Consider the following 24,296-nt stretch of genomic DNA (forward strand, 5'->3'; position numbering starts at 1 on the left):
AGTGTGATTTGGAGACGCTGCCGGAACTCCAGTTAGAAAATTGCCCTGTTTTTAGTTATCTGTCTTTTTGTCCTGTCCTTCATTTTCGATTGTTACCTTTAGTTTTGAGCGAGGACTCCTACCTGTTTTGGGGTGAATCGTGCCACGTCCTGGATGCAGCAGGCCTGTCTCCTCTCCACAAAGTCTGTCTGTTCTGGAGAACTGACATTGCGCATTTCTCAATTTCTTCAGCTCAGTCTAGACAGCTTTCAAGTCAGCAAATGCTGGAGAAAAGGCAGAGCTCAGGGTGAAGTGGGGAATCAGCCTGACATTTTCTTTGTTGGAATTGATCACTTGGGAGTAGAGGGGGTGGAAATCCAATTTAGGGACCACAGTCCTTCCTCGGTGTCTATTTAATTCCATTAAAAATTATCACAACAAAATCATGGCATCTCAGCACAGGGAGGAGCCTGAGGTGATATCTCAGCCAAGCCCAACATCAAGCAGGAATCCGCCATAAGCACCCCAGCTGGCTGCTGCCACTCAAATAATCAGACATGTTCCCTGATGGAGAGCACACTGCCTTTGGGAGTGAAATTAATCAGAGAAGTCTTCCTTAGACTAAGTGAAAACTGAAAATCTGCTTACGTAGTAGCTTACACGCACAGATACTAATGCTGGCATATATGCCTATAATATGTGTGTTGACTGACAGACTGAATGAATGAATGAATTATAAAACAGAGGAAATTGGCAAGGAAGAGAAAAAGGGAAAGGAGGGAAAGTAGTTGCAGTGGTGAGAGGCCGTGGGAAGGGAGGGGGAAAAATATTTTTCTCTAAGGATTTTCTTCAGGTTTTGTGGTGGGTAGGGTAGGGAGGATGGCCTGATTGTCTCAGCAAATGTTTTCATTCCCTTGTAACATCTCTTCGACCAGCCAACAAAAACCCCAACAAGCCAATATATAATTGCATCCGATTTTACAAAGAAATACATTTGTGAACTGAATTCGATTACTTATGATTAGTGTAAAAGTTACTAAAGATAAATATTGCCTATTTTCCCTGAGTTGTTTTCTTAAGACTTTCTCCCTTTCTCTCTCTCTCTCTCTCACACACACACACACACACACACCCCACACACACCAGCGCTTACAAATCATTGCTTTCTGGCCTCCTCCGCGGGAGCTAGCTAGATAAACCAGCTAACCATTACCTTTGCTCTAGCTCAGACACCCTCCTGCTCTGCCTCTCATCCCAAAACAGCTGCCCCCCTGCCATTTAGGATGGCAAAAGGCCCTCCCTGGCACACACCACACCCACACTCCCACACACCCATCCACAGCTCTGTGTTCAAGCAGAGCTGCTCAGCTAGAGCAAGAGTCTCCGCCCTGGCAGCAGACAGGCAGCAAACACGCACTGCATCTTTCCTGCTGTGTGGGAGGGCTGGGGAGAATTCCCCGGGGTGCAGACAGCAAGCGCTCCCCTAAATCTCAAGCTGACGATGGCTCACGCAGCCTTGCAGGGCTTCACAGGGTGGTCCTGGACTCGGGCTCAAATAATCCGCTGCTTTCCCTGCCTTCTCTCCTTCCCACCCCTTCACATACCCTGGGAACGGTTCCCACCCACTGGGCACCACAGCAAACTCCCCTGCAAATGCCAATGTGTCTGGTGTCTGAGCCTTCCCTACAGGAGCTCACCCTCCAGTACAGTCCCTTCTGGAAGGCACTGCAATTCGGTGAGGACAGCAGCAAAGGCTGCAGAGGCTGGTGCTGGAAATGCCCCTTGTGTTCTGGATCCTTCCTGGATAGGTAACCTCTCCCACTGAGGGCCCCGCCTCCCCCCAGTATCCAGCACTGGGATGCCAGGGCCACCAGTGCCAAGTGAGTTGGATAGTAGGAAACTGTGCACCGTTTTCTGGCAGCAAGGACAGCCAATCCAGATAATACCAGCCAGATCTTCCCGGTGTTCGGTAATTCAGCTACAAATAGGCCCTTGGCTCTTGCCTTTCATTTTGCAGATAACTGTAGCTAGAACTCATCAGACATCTACTAGATATTCTCTGGTACTTAGACACAGAATTCTCAGCGTGGAAAAGACCCTAGAAGCGAATTAATCCTTTGATACATCTGACCCCCTGCTAGAAGATTTATATCCATTCATCATATACAGGATGTCATTTCCAACCCTGTGAATCAGAAACGATCATTCTTCCCCACCTTCCCTCAGCATTTCACTGGCAAAGATTCCAGGGCATTTTTTCACGCGGCTCTGTTCTGCAGTTAGTGGGTGTCCTGTCTGTCTCTCCACTCAGGCTGGGAGCTCCCTGAGGGCAGGTCATAATCCTCCGGAGTCCCTCCCAGCTCCAAGCACAGATTCATATACGCAGGGGCTTAACAAAGACATGTGCAGTGGAATTCCTGCTTTCTGCTCTCCCTTCTACTGTCCCAAGAAATAGCAGTTTATCCTCAGCAAAGGGAGTCTGGCCCTCCATGGGAATGGCTCCCACATGTAGGTGGGTTTTATTCAAGGATCTGGTGAGACACAGAGACGAGAGTTAGGATGTGTTCCAGGTGTCCTGTAAGGGCCAGTACCAACAACAGGCAGGAGGCTAAGCCCAAGTTTTATAGGACTGTCCTCCTCTGCATGACCTTGGCCTCAAGACAGGAAGCTACTTGCTTCCTCTGGCCCTCGGCGTCTGGAGAAGCATCTCCACTCCAAAGTAGCCTGCCTTGAATTGTTATCACGGTAGCAGCCAAACCTCCATGATTTTCTGGATAATTTCCATTTCAAGTATTCTGTCCCATTGTTCCTACCCATTTATGTGCACATGTCAGACTCTGCTATTTCCAAATCAGAAAACAGAATTTGGAATTCCAATTCAAGAATTATTCTTTTGGATGTTTCAGAAATCCCCTATGATTGTTTGAGTTCCCCCTACAGCAGAGACCCTGAGACAAGGATTCAAGCACAAATAGGTGCAGAGAAAACCAGATGGGGATGGGAAGAGAGACTAGGAAGGGAAGGCAGCTAATAGAGGGTCTTTGAACTAGCCAGCTGCCAGTGTGGGTGACGGAGCTTAACGCTGTCCAGGAAGCTCTGGGGCTCCACGTAAAACACCGCCCTCAGAGGGGCGGGGGCCTGGGTATTCATCACCAATGCTCATCAGTTATTGCTTGCAGGATGCTCCCCGGAGACACTCTCAGCTGCCATCAGAGAGCAGAGGACGCCCCAGGAGTGAGGAGAAGCCCCTGGAGAGCAAAATGCCAGCGCCGGCAGCCGGCAGCTAGAGGGGTACGCATGGCTTGGTAAGAGCCAAGGACACAGTAGGGCACTGGCAGAGTGTTCTACATCTTCTCATCTCTAGGAGACGTGGCTGTAATTCACATATAATTCACAATGACCAAGAGCAAAACCCTTTAAGAACAGTATCCAGGATATAAATCAGTGGCCAAGGAGGTTGAAGAAAAAGACGGTGGGGACACACTAATGTCCATGTCTCACACCTCCCAATTCTGTGCTGTCCAGGCTTGTTCGCCCTGCATGGACAGGAGGCAAAGTGTACACGCTGTTTCTAATGGGTGAGCCAGACCCCTATCAACGGCCCATGGTCTGTCCGGCAAAATTTCACTGGGACTTCACTGGGAGAAAGCAGGAGGGATGGGAAGGATGGGACGGGAGGGGTCGGGAGCTAACACTGAGTCCCTCCTGCAAGGCAGCCCTTTCCACTCACAGTCTTATCCCAGGCTCACAACAAAACCGCAAGATCAGCACATAACTCCCAAGGTGGCCACTGGGGGTAGCGTCTGCTCAGAACGGCATCTTCTTCTGGGCGAGTCTAACTTGGACCACGAGGTAGGATGGGTGCTGCCAGTCATGGTCTTCCGTCAACCTGGCCACAGAGACTGTGCCAGGGATGGACACGTGATCCAACATGACACACTAGGTGGCCAAGCCTGGGATTTCCCAAAGTGGAGCAGGGAAAGAGCTGCTCACCTTTGGTCATTCAACCGTGAGAATATAAACTTGAAATTGCGGATGAGCCTGAGGTCTTACCCTTAGGAAAGAATACACTGACAGAGGGAGACAGAGAGAAGAACAAATCCCACAGTACTCCAGTTCCTCGATTGTGTGCATGAACCAATAAATTTCCCCTTTCCTCTTTACTTCAGATGATTTCTGCCACTCACAACTGAAAGAATGTTGATGGCTATTCACCCTGGTTTCCTGGTTAAGTATACGAAAGCTCAGAAGCTTAGGTAACATGCCTGAGCTACACACCTCCCATGCGCTGGGGCCAGGGGGCCTCTCCAGGTCTGTCTGGCTCTGATGCCAGCGCTCTGTGTCTTCAGGTTAGTCTCAGTAATGCCGTGCCAGGCTAGTGCCCATGGGGAGCTGGAGCTCGCCTCTACTCACAAGAGGCCACCGTTTTTTGTCAGGAATTTTGTAAGCCAGTTGCCATCATGTTGTAAGCTTGAAATTGGCCATGTTGGGAGTATTTACACCACAGAGATTGGCAAATGATACAAAACCAGGGCTTCCCCCATCAAGAGCCAGTTGTTAAACATGAAACATGTATATCTTGGAAGTTCCTTTCCTTTCTGGGGCCAAAGGGGACCTTCTCAGTACCATTCTTGGAATGAGGATGCATCCAGCCCTCACCAGATGTCTGAGCCCGTCAAGAGATGAGCGCAGAAAGTCACACGTACTTGGTTGAGCCCTCCTCAACCTGCATCAGGGGCCTCTGGGGCTCCACGTCTCTGCGCTTTTGATCTTACACAGCTCAGCTCAGCTTGAGAGTCACAGCAAGTGGGTGCTGCCTGACTCGGCAACGAAGCAACTCCTGTATGCAGGTCTGTCTCATTCGGGAAAAGGAAGAAGAGTTCTAGGGGAGCTCAGGATTCATCACCCCCGATTTGCTCATGGAGTTCCCCACAAAGAAGGGAGAAGGGGGTGTCTGTTCCCATGGGATGGGTGGTGAGCCAGGGGGTCATGGCCATGAGCACCCCTTCCTCAGGGCCCATCTTATCACCCTCGAGCTGAGCTGCCGGAGGCCCTTATTTCTGACACCAGATCTTGTTTTAACTTTGGTTTTGACCATTGAAAACAGAAGTCAATGATACCTTCTTAAGGAACAGCCATGACATTACTATACTCCAAGCAACAACCAGACACAGACATCCTACCCCTTGTGTGGGTTTTTGTTTGGTTGAGTTTTGTTTGTTTGCTGTTGTCCTCAGACTTGGGAAAGTCCTCCAGAAAAGCAAAGGTGGGCAATTCAGTGGGCTTCAACCAGAAACCAGGACAAAAGCAAGTGAGAGGCACGCAGAGGTCTCCAAGCCCAAAGAGAAGCTTCGGGAGCTGGATTAATTCCTCCAGGCCAAGAGGGCCAAAGCTAACAACATTTCCCTGAACGCCTGCCTGACAGCATGCCCAAAGTCCAGTTCAAAAATGCATCTGAAAATGTTAAGGCAACAGCTTAGATAATTTTATTCAGAACCGGAAATAAGTGACCTTCGGCTAAAACTTCTCCAGCCCAATGGAACGATTTAAGTGCACGTGTTATTGCTGATACTTAATCTGCGACCGGCACCCAAGAGAGCAGAACAATTCCTCCTTTCAAACATCCTCAGGTTCCTCCCCTCACAGAGCCTTCCAGGACTGAACAGTTTGGACTTAAAAATGCTAGCTATTCTCGCTCATTATCTTCCAGTAAAGTGCTGCTTTCTGGAGTCTGAGTGCCATCTCTTGCTTTCTGCCCTGGCAGCCGTGGATCACGCAGATCACGCAGACGTTGCAGGGCTGCGTAAATCCCTCACATTGTTAAAATTTACAAGAAAACGGTTGGGCACCACTCTGCCTTTGACTCAGCTCCCAGAGCAGGAGCCAGATGCTTCCTTTAATTTCCAGGTGCACTCAGGCTGCAAGCACCCCCTGGGAGAATGTCAGGCCTCAGGTATGTGAAAACCCCTTCGAAAGGATGCCGCACAGTGGCTCTTAGTCGCATCCGAGCCACGGCTCTCCAGCTCTGGGAGGGCATTCTTGAAATGTGCTTTCCCCTTATCCGTCCACATACCTGGCACTTATGCCGAAACTGTCCTCACAACACATGCAAGTGTGACAAACCATCTAGTCTCAGGGCTGTGTTCCATATCTGTCACATTTCTCAACCTTTCTTTGGTTCTAAGCTTTCAAAGGTGTGGTCCGGCTTCCTCACGTATGTGAACGCTAAGTGTGTACTTTCCAAGATGACTTAACGCCCTCTGCAACATTTTCGATCAATTTTTTTATGAAAAATTATTATTGAAAAATTTTGGACATTTGAATCAAAGTCTTTTACTGAGATCATTTTTTTTCTAAAAAAAAGTTTCCATTTCTCATTGCTGACTTGAACAAGTAACACTGTATTTTTACTGTACATTTTTACTCTGTATACAATACACAAATATTTTGCTACTAATGTATGTTTCTGCCTAATTGAAGCCTTTAATAACTCAAATCAAGTTGCTTATTCATAGGTACAGTGCGCTTAGGCTGTGTACCAGACAGGAAATTAAGGAAAATACAAATTGCGTTATTTGGGCTCAAGGAATGCCCAATCTTGTTGAAGGAATAATACAGAATAGCATAAAATACAGTGCTAGATTGGTAGGATACATGAGCCATCATCCCAGGAACCATTTTGTAGCCCTGATATCTCCAGAAAAACAGAATTCCCACCACAAAAGTGGCCCAACATAAAGGATGGATGACAGCCGGGTTCTTAACTAGCAACTATTTCATAAACAGAACTGGAATGACCTCTGGCAGGACAAGTAAAACACTTCTGTAAAGAACCTTGTGGAAAACATTAACTGATCCTTTTACCAGCCCCTACTTGGAGAGGCGCTGACCCCCGCATTTCCAGGATAAGATGGAGGAGAGAGACCCATATGGCTCATAAAAAAGCAGAGCCTTCACTCACCTCGGGTGCATCCTGTTCCAAGGCAATGGGCTTTGGCTACCTCTCACCTGGTTCAAAGGGGTTCATTTGACGGAAATTTATGCAAGTCCCAAGATGGTATCAGCCTCCCATTCTCATCTCAATATCGTAGCAGCCCACATCTCCTGAGAGTTGACAGGTACATTATCAAGGAGAAAGGAAAGAGCGAGCCTTGACCCCAGTTCAACCTTGGAGGTCATCGTCCCAAGAGGTCTCAGCATCTTTTGACAAATGGCATCATCCAGAGCCCCGGAGATGTAAGGATGGCTCCAGGCAAGATTTAGTTGCCCTTTGGGCAGCAAGACTTTCACTTAGATCTTCCCCTATGAGCAGATTCTGTCAACCAAGTGAATCCCAAATTACATAAATCCAGTTGGTACAATTTAAGCAGGGGTGGGATCGGGGGGCAGGGAAGCAAAACATTTTACAGTAAAAGAGAGGACACATGATTATCCTGCTTAATATAAGATAAAATTTAGAGTATCTGATACTGGGGAAAAAAGGGAGAAATTATTTAAAATAATTTTGAATCCATACCCCTTCTTCTAAGTGAGGAGTCCATAGTAAGTTCCCTATTTCCATTTGAAGTCAACCTCAACTCGTTGACTTACATGTCAAGTCTTGGCAATTGTCTCTTCTAGGTTCTAGTAGCTGTGTCTGTAAGCTTAATGACTTTGGCCAAACTACTTAACCTCTCTGGTATTGTTTCCTTCACCCTAAAAATGAAGCTGTGATTTTTAGGTTTTCTTCCAGCTCTCAAAATTTTAAATTCTATGACTATGCTACACAGAGATAGACTTGCCCTCAAATAACTATTCTTTATTTAAGGAATAATTTCTGCAGGTAGTAACCTTCAGGGTCCCAAGAAATTCACAGAGCCACACACAGTAGGCTGGGACAGACTCCTTCTCCAGGGAACTAGGGGTCTTCCAGAATGGCCAGGGAGATCCACTCACACCAGCCTTCTCAGTCACGCTTGACCCAGAAAGAGCCACACCGTCTGCAGGGATGAGTAGCTCTGAAAAAGTAAGGCAGTGATGGAAACTGTAGGAAGTTTAGACACAGCTGGTTGGGATTTCAAGAAACAAAGGGTCAAATAACAAGGTGACAGTAGACTGCCATGCTGTCAGCACATTATTCTTGCAAGGATTGGGTTTCTGGACACCAATTGTTCAAACTTAGGCTTGCCCCTCCCCCAAGGATTTGGAAGATGAGGTTGGGAGGAGAAGCAGCAGAGTGAGGGAAGGGCGAGGTGCATCAGTGTGGAGTGACGGGTTACCCTGACTCTTACCTGAGCCCCTGCATGAGGCATTGTTTGCGCTTCTGGTAACCAGAGCTTCTCCCGTGTGTCGTGCAGTATGGGCTTCCCCACCCTGCCTGCTGGGCCTGTCGGGCATGTTGGATATGCGGAAATACCTCTAGGCTCTAGAATATGGCTCACCAGCAATGGAAGACTGCTCCCAGGCACTGCCCTGGGCCTCAGGCACCTCGGGAGTTCTGCTGTGTCAGGGACCTGTTGCTGCAGTCTTTTTGTCTTTCAAATGAACGGTGGCAAGCAGGCTAGTGCAGGACTGAGGAGCGCTAGGTGGCATGGACCTTTTGCCTGTATCCCTGAGGGATGAGAGAAGATGCTCTGGGGGCTCTGGCTTCGTGACCTGGCATCTGTGACATTTCTTAATTCAGAAAGCAAAAGAACTACGTTCGTTCAGCAGAAGAAGCGAGTCCTGCTCGCCTTGGGTGTAGAGATTGTCCCGTTCCGTCCATTAGAGGACAGTGGCATCTAGGGGATCACATGCACACACATAGTCACACACAAGGGCTGACTCAGCAGCCATCCCTTCTGCTGTGACTGAAGTGCCCCAGGCTCTCCAGAAAGCATGAGAACGTGCTCTGCTTTCTGCCAGGGCAACAGTGGATGGAACCAGGTGGGCCAAGTGCTAAAGAGAGGGTCCCAGTTTGGCATTAAAGTTGCTAAAGTTGTTGCTGGTACCCATGCAGGGGACTTCAGCTACCACCCAAGTGGCCAGAGCACAAAACCACCCCTGGATCCAAATCCTTGTGGGGCCTTTTTTTTTTTTTTAATATTTATTTATTTATTTGGCTGCATCGGGTCTTAGTTGTGGCACGTGGGATCTTCATTGCGGCATGCAGGGTCTTTTTAGTTGCGGCACGCATGATCTTTAGTTGCGGCATGCGGGATCTAGTCCCCTGACCAGGGATGGAACCCAGGTCCCCTGCATTGGGAGCTCGGAGTCTTAGCCACTGGACCACCAGGGAAGTCCCCGTTGTGGGATCTTTGAGCACAAGTTTCTGGTAACTCCCCACTGAACAGGAATGGAGCTCCATGCCTGTCCTCAGGCTACAGCCACCCCTGCAGGTAAGGGCAGGTTGGGTGTGGAACCCTTCGAGGAGGCTCCCTGAAGAACACCTGTTCTGAGAAATGGTAATGATGACTCACCACGTGGCACTCCTCCCTCGGGCTCAACCCTGACTCTATGCCCAGCCGGCTGGTGGGGACTTGGAGCAGTCATAGAGGGTGGCTCTTGGGTAAGTCATAAACCAAGAGGCTGACCACTTACACTCCCGGGGTGACCCAAGACTTTTTCAGAAAAAAGCAGGCAGAACCAATTTCTAGTCCCTCTTCCTCCTCCTGGCTTCCGTTTGCCTGTGGTGATGATGGCAAGTGCCATGAGAAGTACTAATATGCCTTTCAACTGCTTCCACAATGGTTGTTGAAAGTTTCTGGGCCGTGTTAAACAAGAAGAGTTAACCTGAGAAGGATACATGGTTTATCAATGTAGATGAGCAAATTATATAGCCAATAATCTAAATCTATACCATTCAATATGGCAGCCAATAGGGGCATGTGGCCCTTTAAATCAGATTAACTGAAATCTAAAATGCAGCTCCCCAGTCACACCAGACACATTTCAAGTGCTCACACGTGGCTAGTGGCTGCAGTATTGGACAGCACAGCTATAGAGCGTCTCCACCATCACAGAAATTTCTATTGGATAAGACTGGCTCTAAATACACAGCAAATGTTAGAGATCCACTTAACCATTCATTCATTTGTTTATTCAACGAATATTTATGGAGGGTTGGCTATGTTTTGGGTCCCTATACTCCAGGAGTTTGCTGGGCGCATATATATGTGTAATCAAAGCTATAGACCCTTTTCATCTGGGGAATAAAACGAGCCACACGTGAGTGAATAGAACTTTTACAAAAGATCAGCTTTAAGGCAGAAGAGCAGGGGAGGGAGTCAACCTATTCAGACCTAAGCTTATAAATCTTTCATTCAGCACCTGCTTGCGGATGTGTGGGTGGTAATTTAGCTTAGGCCTGATAACAGGTGTCACATCCACAGAGCAAGGAAGCCAGAAGGAAGCCCAGACCCAAAGCTCTCCTAGGAGAGCTCCTGACCATGTGTTCTAAAGAGGGCAACTTTGTCAACGAGCTGGTGGAGCAGACCATTTCTCACGCAATCCTATCCCAACCAAAGGGCACGTGTAGGAAAACTTTGCCATTCACCTCCTGGAATTCTTGAACACTGTGCTTCCCACCACACTTCTAAGAAAGTGGTGAGCACCCAGCTGGCTTTTTCTCCAGCACAGCTGCTCCTTGTTTGAAGGATTTTCACCAAGTGATTTTTACTGTTTTTACAAAGTGCTCAAACTGGGCAACCACATTTGATATGCAGGGTCTGGGAAAGTGATCACAAAACACCAAGAGTGACCGGTTCCCACAGAACTTTTCAGCAAGGTCGCTTTAGGGAGGGGATGACTGAGGAAGAAAGACACCAGAGTAAAGGGCAGACACAGGCTTTATTCAATCAAAATGCCACCTGAGGGGATTCCCTGGTGGCTCAGTGGTTAAGAATCCGCCTGCCAATGCAGGGGACACGGGTTCGAGCCCTGGTCCGGGTAGATCCCACATGCTGCGGAGCAAGTAAGCCTGAGCGCCACAGCTACTGAGCCTGCGCTCTAGAGCCCGCAAGCCACAACTACTGAAGCCCATGTGCCTAGAGCCCATGCTCCGCAGCAAGAGAAGCCACCGCAATGAGAAGGCCGCACATTGCAATGAAGAGTAGCCCCTGCTCGCCGCAACTAGAGAAAGCCCGCGCACAGCAATGAAGACCCAACACAGCCAAAAATAAATAAATTAAATAAATAAATTAAAAAAAAAATACCACCTGAAAAGGATGACTTGAGCAGGAAAGAAGCACATGGGAAAATGCAGAAATCTGAATCAGAGCTCCAGAAGAATGAGGAGGTATTTTTCAACCTCGAGGGAGTTGTAATGACTTACAGTTGGGTGATACTGCGTGGCTGTCCTCTGAAGACACTTATGAATTTGTTCGGGGAGAATATTTGTTCACACTTGGGGATCACTGGGGATGGCTTGTGAGTCATAAGAGCAGATGCTGGGATCCTCTGGGCAGCCAGGCTACAGAAGAACTATTGTGAGAGACTATGGAAACAGGAATTCTGTTTCTTTAATGTAATGTTATGAATACGGTACATAGTCTCATGATTCAAAATTCAGAAAAAGTATAAAAAGGTTCACAGTGAAAAGTCTCTCCTTCTCACTCCCATCCCCTGCCTGCCTGGTTCCCACACCTCTCCCACGTCCACTTGGGCGGCCGTTTTGGACCCATCCCAAGTTCCTGTATGCTTTCACAAGAAAATACAAATATATGTTCTCATTTCTCCCCGCCTTGTTTTACACAAAATGTACCAACTGTATACACTAGTCTATCTTTTACTTAATCATCTCATCACTGTCTTGGATGTCTTGGAATTCTTTCCTGTCAGGACAGAGAGCACAGCTCATTCTTTTTCACAGTTGTGTAATTAGACTGTTGCAGGAAGGGAGACCCCTTCCAGGGCCCCAGAGTGGGCTGTTGTCTAACACTCGGAAATGAATTGTCCGAGGAGACACACGTGCTGACAAAGCAAAAGGCTTTATTGGGAAGGGGCGCCCGGGCAGAGAGCAGCAGGGTAAGGGAACCCAGGAGAACTGCTCTGCCACGTGGCTCGCAGTCTCGGGTTTCATGGTAATGGGGTTAGTTTCCAGGTCGTCTCTGGACAAGCATTCTGACTCAGGGTCCTTCCTGGTGGCGCATGCGTCTCTCAGCCAAGATGGATTCGAGCGTGAGGGTCTCTGGGAGGTTGGCAAGACATATGGTCTCTTCCCTCCTCCTTTTGGCTCCTCGCGAATTCTCCCGGTTAGTTTTGGGTGGCAGCACCGCATTCTTTATCGAAACCTCCTGTTGTGAGACAACTCAGGCAAGTAGTTGCCATGGTGCCTGGCCAAGCAGGAGGTTTCAGTCAACGGTTCCCTAACAAGACATCATCAATTTAATGGTACCCTACTGATGGACACTTAGCTGCTTCTTATATTTTACCATTTCAACAACGCTATAGTTAGTTACCCTGAATATACATTATTTCACATGTGCACAGTATACCTCTGTAGTAAAATCCCAGAAGTGGAGGTCAAAGGGTATAGCATTTGTACTTTGGGTAGATATTGCCAAATCGCCCTCCATTGAGTTGTGCTAATTTACATTTCTACCAGCAATGATTGAACGTGCCAACAGAACGAGTTATCAAATTCTGGGATTTCTGCCAATACAATAGGTGAAAATGGAATCTCAGTAAGAATTAATTTGCATTTCTCTTATTTTGAGTGAGGTCAAACATCTTTTATATGTTTAAGAGACATTTGTATTTCCTTTTCTGTGAACTGTCTGATCGTATCTTTTGCTCATTCTTCTCTGGAGTTATTGTCTATTTTTAAAAGTCAGTTTCTTATTAATTTTTCTCATCAACTTTCTTATCAATTTCAAACTCTTATCAAGGACACTAGTCCTTTGTCTGTAATATGAGGAACAGTGAATATAAACACAGAGCTAATCAATAACTCTCTTGCCCACAGATGTTTTGATGATCTCCCATCAAATTCCTGTCAAGGTTAGGCCTTCCATCCCCACTTCCACACTCTTCCTCACCTCACTCCACCCCGTCCCTTCAGGTTACACCAGGTTTCTGGCTGTCCCTCTTTCATTGATTTTCTTCCCTGGGGCCTTTGTATTATTGGCTGTTTCCTCTTCCTGGAATGAGATTTTCCCTTTTTCCTCCTGGTAAATTACTGCTCACCTCCTCAAGGTCTGTGGCAACTTCTCATACAAAGAGCAAGTGGGGACAGGGGAGAGTGCCAATGTGAAGCTGTGAGGCTCTTCCTCCAAATCAGAGGGAACTGAGGGGAGGCCCAGGCTGGGCAAATGCCTGGGAAGCAGTGTGAGTCAAGACCTGGGGTCAGGGTGAGGCCCTGTGAGCGGCAGAGACGTATGAGGCCCAGGGGACAGTGTGGCCGAGTGAGGAAGCTTCCACAGGGCAGGGCTTGTGGAGGGGGCCCTGGGGGTGGTGAACCCTAATGGGGTGTGAGGCCTGGGCACATGCATTCAGTGGGCTGTGTTTTCAGAAGATCCTGGAGGGCAGAGAGTGGAGAACTAGGAAGGACAGCGTATGAACACCGGGGATTCAGGCCGGGGCTGCAGCATCTCTCAGGGTGTTGTAAGCAGAGCGATTTCAACTGGAAACCTAGGCACCTTGACCTAACGATGCCCGCACTCCCAGGAACCCACAAAGGAGGAAAGGAGTGAGAGATAGCTCAGCCTCTGGCAAGGAGAGTAACTAAAGGAAAATATGAAGAAGGACAGAAAGCCCCGTGAGTGTGGACTTAGGGCAGCCAGCAATGGTAGGAGAGGTGGGAAAGTCTGGGAAGAGACTCGGGAAATGCTTTAACCCTAAACCACGCAGTGGACGTCCCACTTGCTGTGTGCCCAGATTCACCACACTGTGGAAGGAGAATTTCCTGGCTTCTAAGTTGGCCTCCTGGATGTGCTGTGCTCCAGGGCAGACAAGCTGGGTGATTGGTGGGTATCACAAGGAAAGGAAAGGGGTCAGATGATAAAACCTGGGGCTCAGCCTTTGCAAGAGAATCATCCCTAGCTAATCTCCCAGGTGGCACCAGCAATTAGCCAGGAGAAGTCACAACAAGAACTCAGAGGCACCTTCTGGCCGGGGGGCCGCCTTAGCAGCAGCTGTTCAGCACAGCCCACTCTGAGGCTCCCCTCCCCTTTCTCGTGTATTCATTCAATACATGTCTTGGGAGCATCTACTGCATACTGGGCACTTTGCTAAGAGACATAATGGCGAGTAAAGCACCGCCTGCCCCATCACTGTGGTCTAGTGGGAGAGATGGCTACCTATACAAGCCAGGGTCCTGTGTGCTCTGACGGAAATGAGTAGTGGGGCTTGCGGAGGTGCAGAGATTGGGGCCTGGCCTAGATTTGGGGTGTTTGGAAGGCTTCTTAGCAAAAATGACTCTTTAGCCGATTGGGGTCCCTCAGAGAATGACCTACCCTGAGCGCGTGTGTCCTGCGATGGGGTGGAAAGCTCTCTTGCAGTACAGAAGGAGCCTGGAGTTAACATGCTGCACTTCCAGGTAAGGGAGGAGACTTAGGAAACCAAACAGAGAGATGAATGCTTTCCTCCTCCTGACTGTTCTGACCCAGACAGTCAAATTCCTGCACAGCTACACCTCGGAAGTCATGCATGTGCAAATTCTAAGCCAAGAATAGAAGCCATGCCTGATAGAACCCATGCTCACTCTTTTGTTGCTGACTTTTGTATTAGCTCTTAGCTGAGGGTCAGCATTTTCTGATACCATCTTCTGCATTGAACTCATCCTCTTCCCTCTAACTCCTTTAAGGATCTCAAATGTTCCAAGCAGCCTTATTCAATATTTATATGGTCTGGACACAGCGAGGCTGCTTTGATCTGCAGTGAGTGAGGACTGGAGATCATCAGAGCTTGGCCCTCAGCAGCTTCCTCTTGGCTGCCCTTCCCCACGTGTGCCCCTCCCCCAAGGGTCCCCAGGAACCCTGCAGGGTGAAAGCACGTATTTCTGTTCAGAGTCTTTGCTTCCACTGGGCACAAGTAGACACCTGTCAATCCCTTTCAGGGCAGGGGAGAGAGTTCTGCCATATTCTTATTTACAGCCCAGAGATTCAGCCTTCATTTTTCACTGTGACCAGTTAGCAGAAGCAAGAAGTCAATGAACCCTCAACGGACAGGCCACCCCAGTAGGGCCAGCACATGCAGGAAAGTGGATATGGGTTGGAATTGCTCCTTTTGCCCTTGCAACTTGGAATTCCCGTGGCCAGGCTGCCTGTTTTCTTTCATCAGAGGAATCGATGAGATGGCGGGACCTGTGAGGTTTATTCTGTCCCTGACAAGCACACACCTTCATCAGGATGCTAAGTAATGAAAGCGCCTTTATACTTGCTGCCTGGACCTTCAATGAGAAATGAGGCCAGTTCAGACATCTGTACTGATCTGCATCCAGCACAGAGGGTCTGGGGTAATAATACTCTAACTCCGCCGCTGTTGTTTTATCTTCTCAGCCTAGCTACAAAAAGAGTGCTGCTACCCAGCCCGCATCCAGGCAGAGCCCTTCTAGGTCAGCTAGCTGCGGAACAGCATCAGCAACTGGGCCTTCTAGAAGGACAAGAGACGTTTTGCCACCAAAGGGCCTGTTTCTCCAACATCTTGGAGAAGTAACAGGGTAGCATCAAAAGTATAGGTCAGAGGTGGTTAATAGAGCAGAGCTATATTCACTCTCTCCCTCTCTTATGCAGACAGCACTACTAATCAATCATAATACTTGTTCCTGCTGAAAATATGTACCATCCCGGGAGCTGTAGTTGCTGACACAGATCCTTGGGCTGCAGAGAAACTGAAGGCAGGGGCATTGATCTCCTTTCCCGGGAAGGTTAAGGTTTATCGTTAACAAAGTCTGAAAGGGTCCCTTTGCTGACACTTTTATAATTAGGAGTCCAAGTGAATTCATTCTTTTCTCTCGGGGAAAAAAGCATTGAGCCACTGGTTCATGGGGTGAATCATGGCAGGCAAGTGCCTGGAGGGGCCTCCTTTCTGGGGAAGAGGCCCAGAAGGAGCAAACCATGTCCCAGAGGACTTGAGAACAGTTGGCAGGACTTCCCACATCCTGCAGGGTACAGAGACAACCAAGTATTTCCCATAACCCAGTGGGGGTATGGAAGGAGCTGAGAGAAACAGGACCTGGGAGGTAGGGGGCCCCCAGTATTGATTGTGTATGTTACTCTCAGAACAGATGCCCAAAAGAGATATTAGGGCGAGCTACAGAAAATAGAGAATTTTAGATTACTGACGCCTTTAAGCTTGTATCCTTAGAACTCGGCTAAAATTAAGGATGAGTTTATCAAGACCCTCTTCTCAAGGGCCCACAGTTTATCTGGGGAATAGAGAAGCAAACAAGCCATTAGGATGTGGAAAGGGGTATTAAACAATACGGAAGCTGCTTGTACAGAAAACCATTCTGAGACGAGTCCCCCCATCTCTCTCTCCAGTCTCACTTTTGGGAGGTGTATTAGCTATCTATTGCTGTGTAGCAAATTACCTCAAAACTTAATGGCTTAAAACAATAAACACTTATGATCTTGCAAAGTTGCCAGGGGTTAGGAATTTGGGAATGGATTGACTGGGTGGTTCGGGCTCAGGGTCTCTCAGAAGGTTGTAGTCAAAATATTGCCAGGGCTGCAGTCACTTGGAGGTTTGACTGGGGTGGAAGGGTCCACTTCCACGGTGACTCAGAGGACTGCCACATGCTGGTTGTTGGCAGGAGGCCTCAGTTCCTCACCATGTGGACCTCTCCATAGGGCTACTTGAGTGTCCTCACAGCATGGCAGCTGGCTTCCCCCAGAGTAAAGGATCCAAGGGAAAGAGAAAGAAAGAAACCACATTCTGTTCATAAGGAGCCCCTTACTAAGTTCAGCCCACAGTTGAGGGGAGAGAATTAAGCTCCAGCTCTGGCAGAGAGGAGTATCAAATAATTCATGGACTTATTTTAAAATCACCAAAGGCCATGAAGGAAGCTAGATTCCCTGAACTGCCTCCACTATCCTGATCCCCTAAATGTGATGGGTTATTATGGATCCAGAGATAATAGCATGAGGAAGGTCCACTTGACAATATTGGGATTGGGAATCAGACACAGTCAGGAAAGATTAGGGGTACCTAAACGTAAGAACACGGTCAAAACTGTGTCACTCCTGGGATGGGGCTCTCAGAGAACCAGCCCAAGGGGGAAAGTAGGAGCCAGGTGTAAGCACTGTTACCCAAGGTCTGAGCAGTCTCTTTAAGGAGGAGGATCAAGGAGGCATGGGGTGGGGCCTGAGAGAAGGCAGCATCGGGAGGTCTAGCCACAGGGGCTGAGCTGGACTGCCCAGTGAGTACCCTAAACATGAGCTCAGAGACCCAGCCCAGCACAGGCCTCCAACAAAACTACAAAAAGTTCACCTTCAGTGAGAACCGAACCAAAAGTTTTGCAATCCAAACATCTCAAGTAAAGTCATTAAAATTTCAACACTCAAGTAAGTTTGTGTTTTAAGAGTCAGTATATTTTAAAATTTGGAACACATAATGAGGGTGGGGGGTCGCAGAAGTGTCTCTAAAGCAGAATTGACCGATAGGCATATCATAGCACGCTGATGGACTGTTCACGGGTAGGGCCCCCAGCAGGGCTGTGCCGCTGGTGACCAGCACAGAGAACCTGGCATAGGGGGGTGGGTGGGAGCTGAAATCTAGCCTGTGTCCTGTCTACCAAGCCTGGCATCCTGGTGCAGGGATGAGCCAGCCTGCAGGAAAAGACACACTTCTGTTATTCCTAGTTCCTGCTAGCTGCTGGCTCTGCTAGTGGGTTATGGACCAGTAGAAATATAGATGCATTTGGCCCTTAGGGAAGCCAGGAAGGCTAGGACAGTACCATGGGGCGACCAGGGAAGATCCCTCCTGCTGGGAGCAGCCTTGTGTCTAACTCACATCAAAAAAAAAAAGAAAGAAAGAAAAGAAAATGAATGCTTGAATCCAGCCCTAACCAGTCAACAAGCATCAATACCAGATCTTAGGCAGCGCCATCGACGTCCAGTCACGGTCTCCTTAGAGGCCCCCTGCCTAGTAATTGAATCCCACTGTGGGTAGCACAGGGCTCCAGGACTAATCAAGGAGGCACGGAAGCAGGGCCAGGGAGAAGCAAGGGAACAGGTAGCCCTACACACAGGACTCGTCCTCGTGGCCAGCTGCGAGGCAGCCCGCCGGGAAAGCGGACGCAGCCTGTCCTTCCAGAGCTTTGCGAGTTGGCTGCTGGTAGCAGCATGCTAATGGCGCTCTAGCCACTCCCCTCTCCAGCCCCACAGAAAAGCCAAGCTGGGGTACTCCTCTGAAATGCCACCCCCCCTCAGAAGAGCTCCACTCTGGCTGGAGGGGCTGTGAGTTGGTCCAGAGCAGCATACAGAGGAGGGATAGGAGGCCAGACCCCTGCGTCTAATAAAGCTTGAATCTGATAGTCAGAGGTTGTGCTGCACAGATTCATGTGCCCACGGGTCTGGAGCCCTGGCCTGCGGACCGAGCTGTGCTGAAGGATGTGACATATGCAAACGAGTCACGTTGCGGCACTGCTGGGACCTGACTGACAGCTTCATCCTGCAGCACCCCCATCTGTCAGGGCCTGTTCATAAAGAGGCCTGGAGTCTTCTCTTGTCTTTTGGCAACTAGCCAGCTCACTCAGGCATGACGCAGCACAGAAATTGAGTTTGACTTTAAAAATGCTCCTTGTGATGGTAACAGCCAAGACAAGCTCTGCGCTGAATTATTGAATGGCGCGGGTGTTTGCCTGCCCCAGCCAGAGCCTTTCTTCTCTGTAGCTCCCTTGCTTGACAAGTAATTTTAAATATGCAGCAACGCGTGGCCCTGTGCTCACCCGGCCAGCGCTGAGCCGCATTCCAGCCATGCTTCAACAGCTGCCAAGACACTCAGGGCACCAGGTCTTGCTCCAGGGTCACGGGGACTACAGATTTGGGCAAATGGATATCTTGATGATCTCCAAGCTATTGTTCTGAAGGAATCAAATCTTAACACGTCTAAAACCAAAATCATTCATTAATCCCAAACCAGCTTCTTCACCTGTTTTCTCTGCTTTGATGAACGAAGCCACCATCCATCCAGCCACCCAAGCCCATGTCTTGGCTTCATCCTTGATTCCTGTTGCCTCCTCACTCTGCAGTATGGGATCGGTCTCCAGGCTTTGTCTACTGAGCCTCTAAAATACTTCTCAGTTATAGCCAATCCTCCCCATTCTCACCTCTCTTGACTTGTTGGGCTGTTATCATCTCTCCTCTGGACACCTAACGAGTCCTCCTGTCAAGCTCTCTTTCTCCAGCGCTTTGACAACAACCATCTAATCATATCACTGTCCAACCTTCATTGGTTCTTATTCCTTTGAAGATAAAGTCTAAACCCTTTATCATGTTAGAGAGAGCTCACTTTGAATATGAGTTCTGCCACTTGCAACTCAACCTGTAAAATGAGAGTAATAATAGCAGTGAGGATTAAATGAGAGAATGTATATAAGTGACATGGATCAGTATCTGGTGTCTCAAAAGTACCAGAAACACTCACTTTTATAATTGTTGCTGCTATTCACACCCTGTTCTCCCTTCCCTTTCCATCTGTATCTCCTGACCAGAGGGTCATGTTCTACGCAACCACACACATCCCCTAAGCGTGTCCTACAATCTCATATGTTTGCGCCTTTACAGATGCCATTCTCCTGCCTGGAATGACCTTTATCTCCTTTTCTAGCTAATGAATTGCTACTGATTCGTAGAGGCCCATCTCAAATGTTACCTTCCTTGAGATGGTCCTAATGGTCCCATCTTTGCACTTTCATGACCTTTTAACTCTGTTATAACCCATTGCCTTGAAATATTTGTTCTCACGTGTGCCTCCTTCACTGCACAGTGAGCTCTCTAAGAACAGAGGAAATACATCCATTCAAACATTTATTCAGGGACTTCCCTGGTGGCGCAGTGGATAAGAATCCGCCTGCCAGTGCAGGGAACACGGGTTCGAGCCCTGGTCCGGGAAGATCCCACGTGTCGCGGAGCAACTAAGCCCGTGCGCCACAACTACTGAGCCTGCGCTCTGGAGCCCGCAAGCCACAACTGCTGAAGCCCACGCGCCTAGAGCCCATGCTCCACAACAAGAGAAGCCACCGCAATGAGAAGCCTGTGCACCGCAACAAAGAGTAGCCCCTGCTCGCCGCAACTAGAGAAAGCCCACGCACAGCAACGAAGACCCAACGCAGCCAAAAATAAATGAATAAATTTTTTTAAAAGTTTTTTTTAATCAAAAAAAAGCATTTATTCGATAACAGGCATGTGGCGTCTTTCCTGGGCCAGGCACTGTGCTGAGCGCTGCGGGCACAAAGATGCATTAGGCACCATTTATTAATCACCATTTATTAATTATTAAGGGTGCTTCCTTGCAGACAAGAGCATCCACTCTAACTAGTTTAAACAGAAAGACTTTTATTACAGAAATCGAGTAGCTCACAGAATCTTGGGCAGGGTCAGGGCCAGGCTTGGTGTCTAAGAATATAGACAACTGCAATGCAGCTGAGAACTATGCAGACTGAGAAAAATGACCAATGACACCAAGGCAATGCTCTGATGGAAACACCATCACTATAGCCACTTTGTGCTAGGGGCTGGAGCATAAAGACTCCAGAAGAACGAGCTATCACCACCAAGGTTGCCAGAAGATCCAGTCTTTGCCGTTGGCTTCTATGGAAGTTTCATACGAGTATATCTGCTTGATGGAACTTAGGTCACATTCCTATACCCCAGCTGTAAGGGAGTCTCATAAATGCAGTTGTTAGCTTTCCAACTCAAACAGGAAAGCAAGGTATGAAGGCTTTGGAATGGGTGTCGAGTGAGCCACACTACATCATCCTGGCTCTTCAAGAGCTCCAGCTTAGGGAGAAAGTCAGGCAAGCAAACAGACATTACAGTATTATCAGTGCAGTACGGGGCAGGGGGTGGGGAGGGGCAGTGAGAGCCAGAGGAGCGGTCCCCAAGCCAGGTGAGGGGGCTTGGCATGGAAGGCATACCTCTGTATGCCAAGTTTTAAGAGCTTTCATTTTATCCTGAAGGCACTGGGTAGTCATTGAACGACTTTAAAACAGGCATGTGACATGGTCATATTCTAATTCTGGAAAGATCAACCAGGATTGGAAAGGGGCAAGTCTAGAGAGAAAAAAGTCAGTCAGGAGACCACTGCAGTTATTTGGGTAAGACGATGATGATCTGAACCAAAGGGGTGGCAGTAGGGCTAGAGAAGGACAGAGACAAGAATTATCTTAGACCTGGTGACAGTTGACCAGGAGGATGAAGGGGATTGAGGCTTGTAAGTCAATGGCCAGGTCCTGGTTTGGGTGGTTGGGTAGATTGTGATATGCTTCACCAAGATGAGGTAAACCAGGGAAGGTGTAAATTCGTGGGGAAGGATGATGAGTCCTTTTGCACGTGTGCTACTGAATCGTTTTCGAGCTGGTGCATGTGAGCCATCCGAGTGAGGATGTTGAGTAAGCAATTAGCTAATCCAGGTCTGGTACCCATGAGAGAGGTTTAGTTGTAGAGTCACTATCTGCTGCTTTTTTCCTGACCATCCTACCTATCTTGTTTTGGCTGAACTACACTTTTGGGAAACCATGTGGTTGTGAGGAACTGACCCCTTCACCTATCTGAGTAGACATTTAACCAGGCTGTCCAAGCAGAATCCACCACCCGCTACCACAGAGATTGGGTCAGGTGTGGTCACGTGACCCAAACCAGGCTCCTCAGAGTGGGAAACATACCCAGGCTTTTGCTGGACCCATCAGAGAGGAAATGGTCTGTTTCCATGAGGCTGACAAGTTGATAAATGAAACCCTAGAGTGTCCAGGGACCATGTTTCCATCAGGTCTCTCTGATTGGATATCAAGGTGCAGGATGGTACCAGGAGGCTGACAGGCTAAAGAAGAGGGGAAGTGAGTCATCCAGAGTGATATAATCTTGCCTCTCCTGCACAAACAGCAATACCTGCATACAGTAAGCACTCTATATATGTTTAATGAGTGAGGAGATGAATGAAGCCTTTAAAACGTGTACTTAAAAGTAAGATATGGGGCTTCCCTGGTGGCGCAGTGGTTGAGAGTCTGCCTGCCAATGCAGGGGACACGGGTTCGAGCCCTGGTCTGGGAAGATCCCACATGCCGCGGAGCGACTGGGCCCGTGAGCCACAATTACTGAGCCTGTGCGTCTGGAGCCTGTGCTCCGCAACAAGAGAGGCCGCGATGGTGAGAGGCCCACGAACCGCGATGAAGAGTGGTCCCCACTTGCCGCAACTAGAGAAAGCCCTCGCACAGAAACGAAGACTCAACACAGTCATAAAATAAAATAAATAAATAAATAAATTAAAAAAAAATAAAAAAATAAAATAAAAGTAAGATATGGTACTACAACTATATCATATCATAAAAAATCATACCTTGAGATTGAAAAATAACTATCACAATGGATCTAGTAGATATGCAGAAATTTCCAGATTCCAGGTTTTGGGGGAAGGTGGGGACTGGGGAGAGGATTACACTGGACCTGCTGAATTGCTTTGCACAGCCATTTCCCTTGAATGTTTGAAGACAGATGAATAATATTAAACACATTACAATACGAGATACTGCACCCAACTAAATCAGCCATTCCTTTCCTTCAAATGGTTGATGCCATAAAAATAATCACAGTATAACAGCAGGACTCACGTTCAAAGTCTCAGAGGCTGGTTTTCTAGGGACTGGCGCGGCAAGACAGCAGGTCTGATTAAGTTGCACAATCAACAAAGGCAGTATAAATTAAATTGCCATTTTAATCAAGTAGGGATCCAACCTATAAAAAGATGTGTAATACCTTTTGCTTAACATCGTGGACCACAATTAATCCATAACTTTGTTTTGCATGTATGCTACAAAACAGTTAAAAATCTAGTCATGGTTCCCCATTTTGCTCCTTTCTTTGGCTAACAAAGGGTACAAGAAATCAGGGGAGTTGATGGATCTGGCCGTGGGCAATTAATTCACTTGACCTCTCATTTTCTTTCCATTTCTTCACCTATCCCAGGAACCAACATATGTCCTGAGCTTTAATGAAACAAATTACCCAGAGGGCATTAACAACACTTTTCCCGAATACTGGGAAGATGAGGGCACTGCTGGTGATTAGAATTTGTCTTGGGCTGTCAGGGAATTGAGGGAGTAGAATGCTGAAGAGAAAGGAAAAGAGGAGAAAAAATTGAGCAGGCATGGTTTCGGCCATAAAAGAACAGTTTGCACATTCCTCCTTCCTGAGCTGTAATAATAAACAAGCCAGGCTGGAAGACACGACTCCCCTCTCCCGCGTGTTTGTCTTTTCCTTTGCCTGGTGCCTCCCAGATCCTGCCCCTCGAGTCTGGCTGTGCTCTTTGCGGCAGGACCACACTTCTCCAGAGTCCCCTGAGCCTGACCAAGAGAGTGTGTGTAGACAGAAAGCCTGAGAGTAGTGGAACTAAATGGAAGCATTTCTTCTATCAGGGGATGGAGAAACATTGCAATACACACACACACACACACACACACACGCACACGCGCACGCGCGCACGCAAGCGAGCATGTAATTTTCTAATCCCTTGGGCAATTCTAGCCAAGGTTATTCAGCTAGACTCTCCATGCCTTTGCCTGCCTTTGCCAGGGGTGATTTCCAGCGGCACACGCTTGGGGAGAGAGGGGTGCCCCGGGGCAGTAGGCATTTTTGCTAAACAGAAACCATCATGCCTACCCCCCACTTCCTTCCAGAACCTGTCTGTCTTCCTTCTCTCAGACACCCTCTTTGTTCACACTATCCTCCAGCCATCTCACATGGCCCTTCCTCTTAGGGAGAAAACTGTGTATTATCTTACACTTAGAAGTGATCTTTCTAAGGGAACAGGCAGGAAGGAGGTAGGAAGGCGTGTGTAAGGAGGGACCAGGCTATCAGGCAGTCACAGAACAGATGCTCAGTTAACATTTGTTGAATGACTGATAAATGGAAAAGTATCGGGTTAACTCATAGAACCAAAAGAGCTTTGAATGCAACACAGAAAAAAACAGATTATTCTTTCTTACTCTTCTATACTTCTTTACACTTCCACTGGCTTCTCTGGACTTTGTCCCCCACCCAGGAATCATGGACCTCAAAATGCTACTTTAACCTGGCTAAGCCCCCAGATGATGAAATAAACCACATATCTGGTTGAGTGGAGGGGCCAGTACTGTAGGCGAGAATCCCTACAACATGTCAAGGTCTGGAGAGCTCTAATGCGTCCGACATCAAAGAAGCCAC

Source organism: Balaenoptera acutorostrata, chromosome 17 (genome assembly GCF_949987535.1).
Source record: "Balaenoptera acutorostrata chromosome 17, mBalAcu1.1, whole genome shotgun sequence".
Classification (NCBI taxonomy): domain Eukaryota; kingdom Metazoa; phylum Chordata; class Mammalia; order Artiodactyla; family Balaenopteridae; genus Balaenoptera; species Balaenoptera acutorostrata.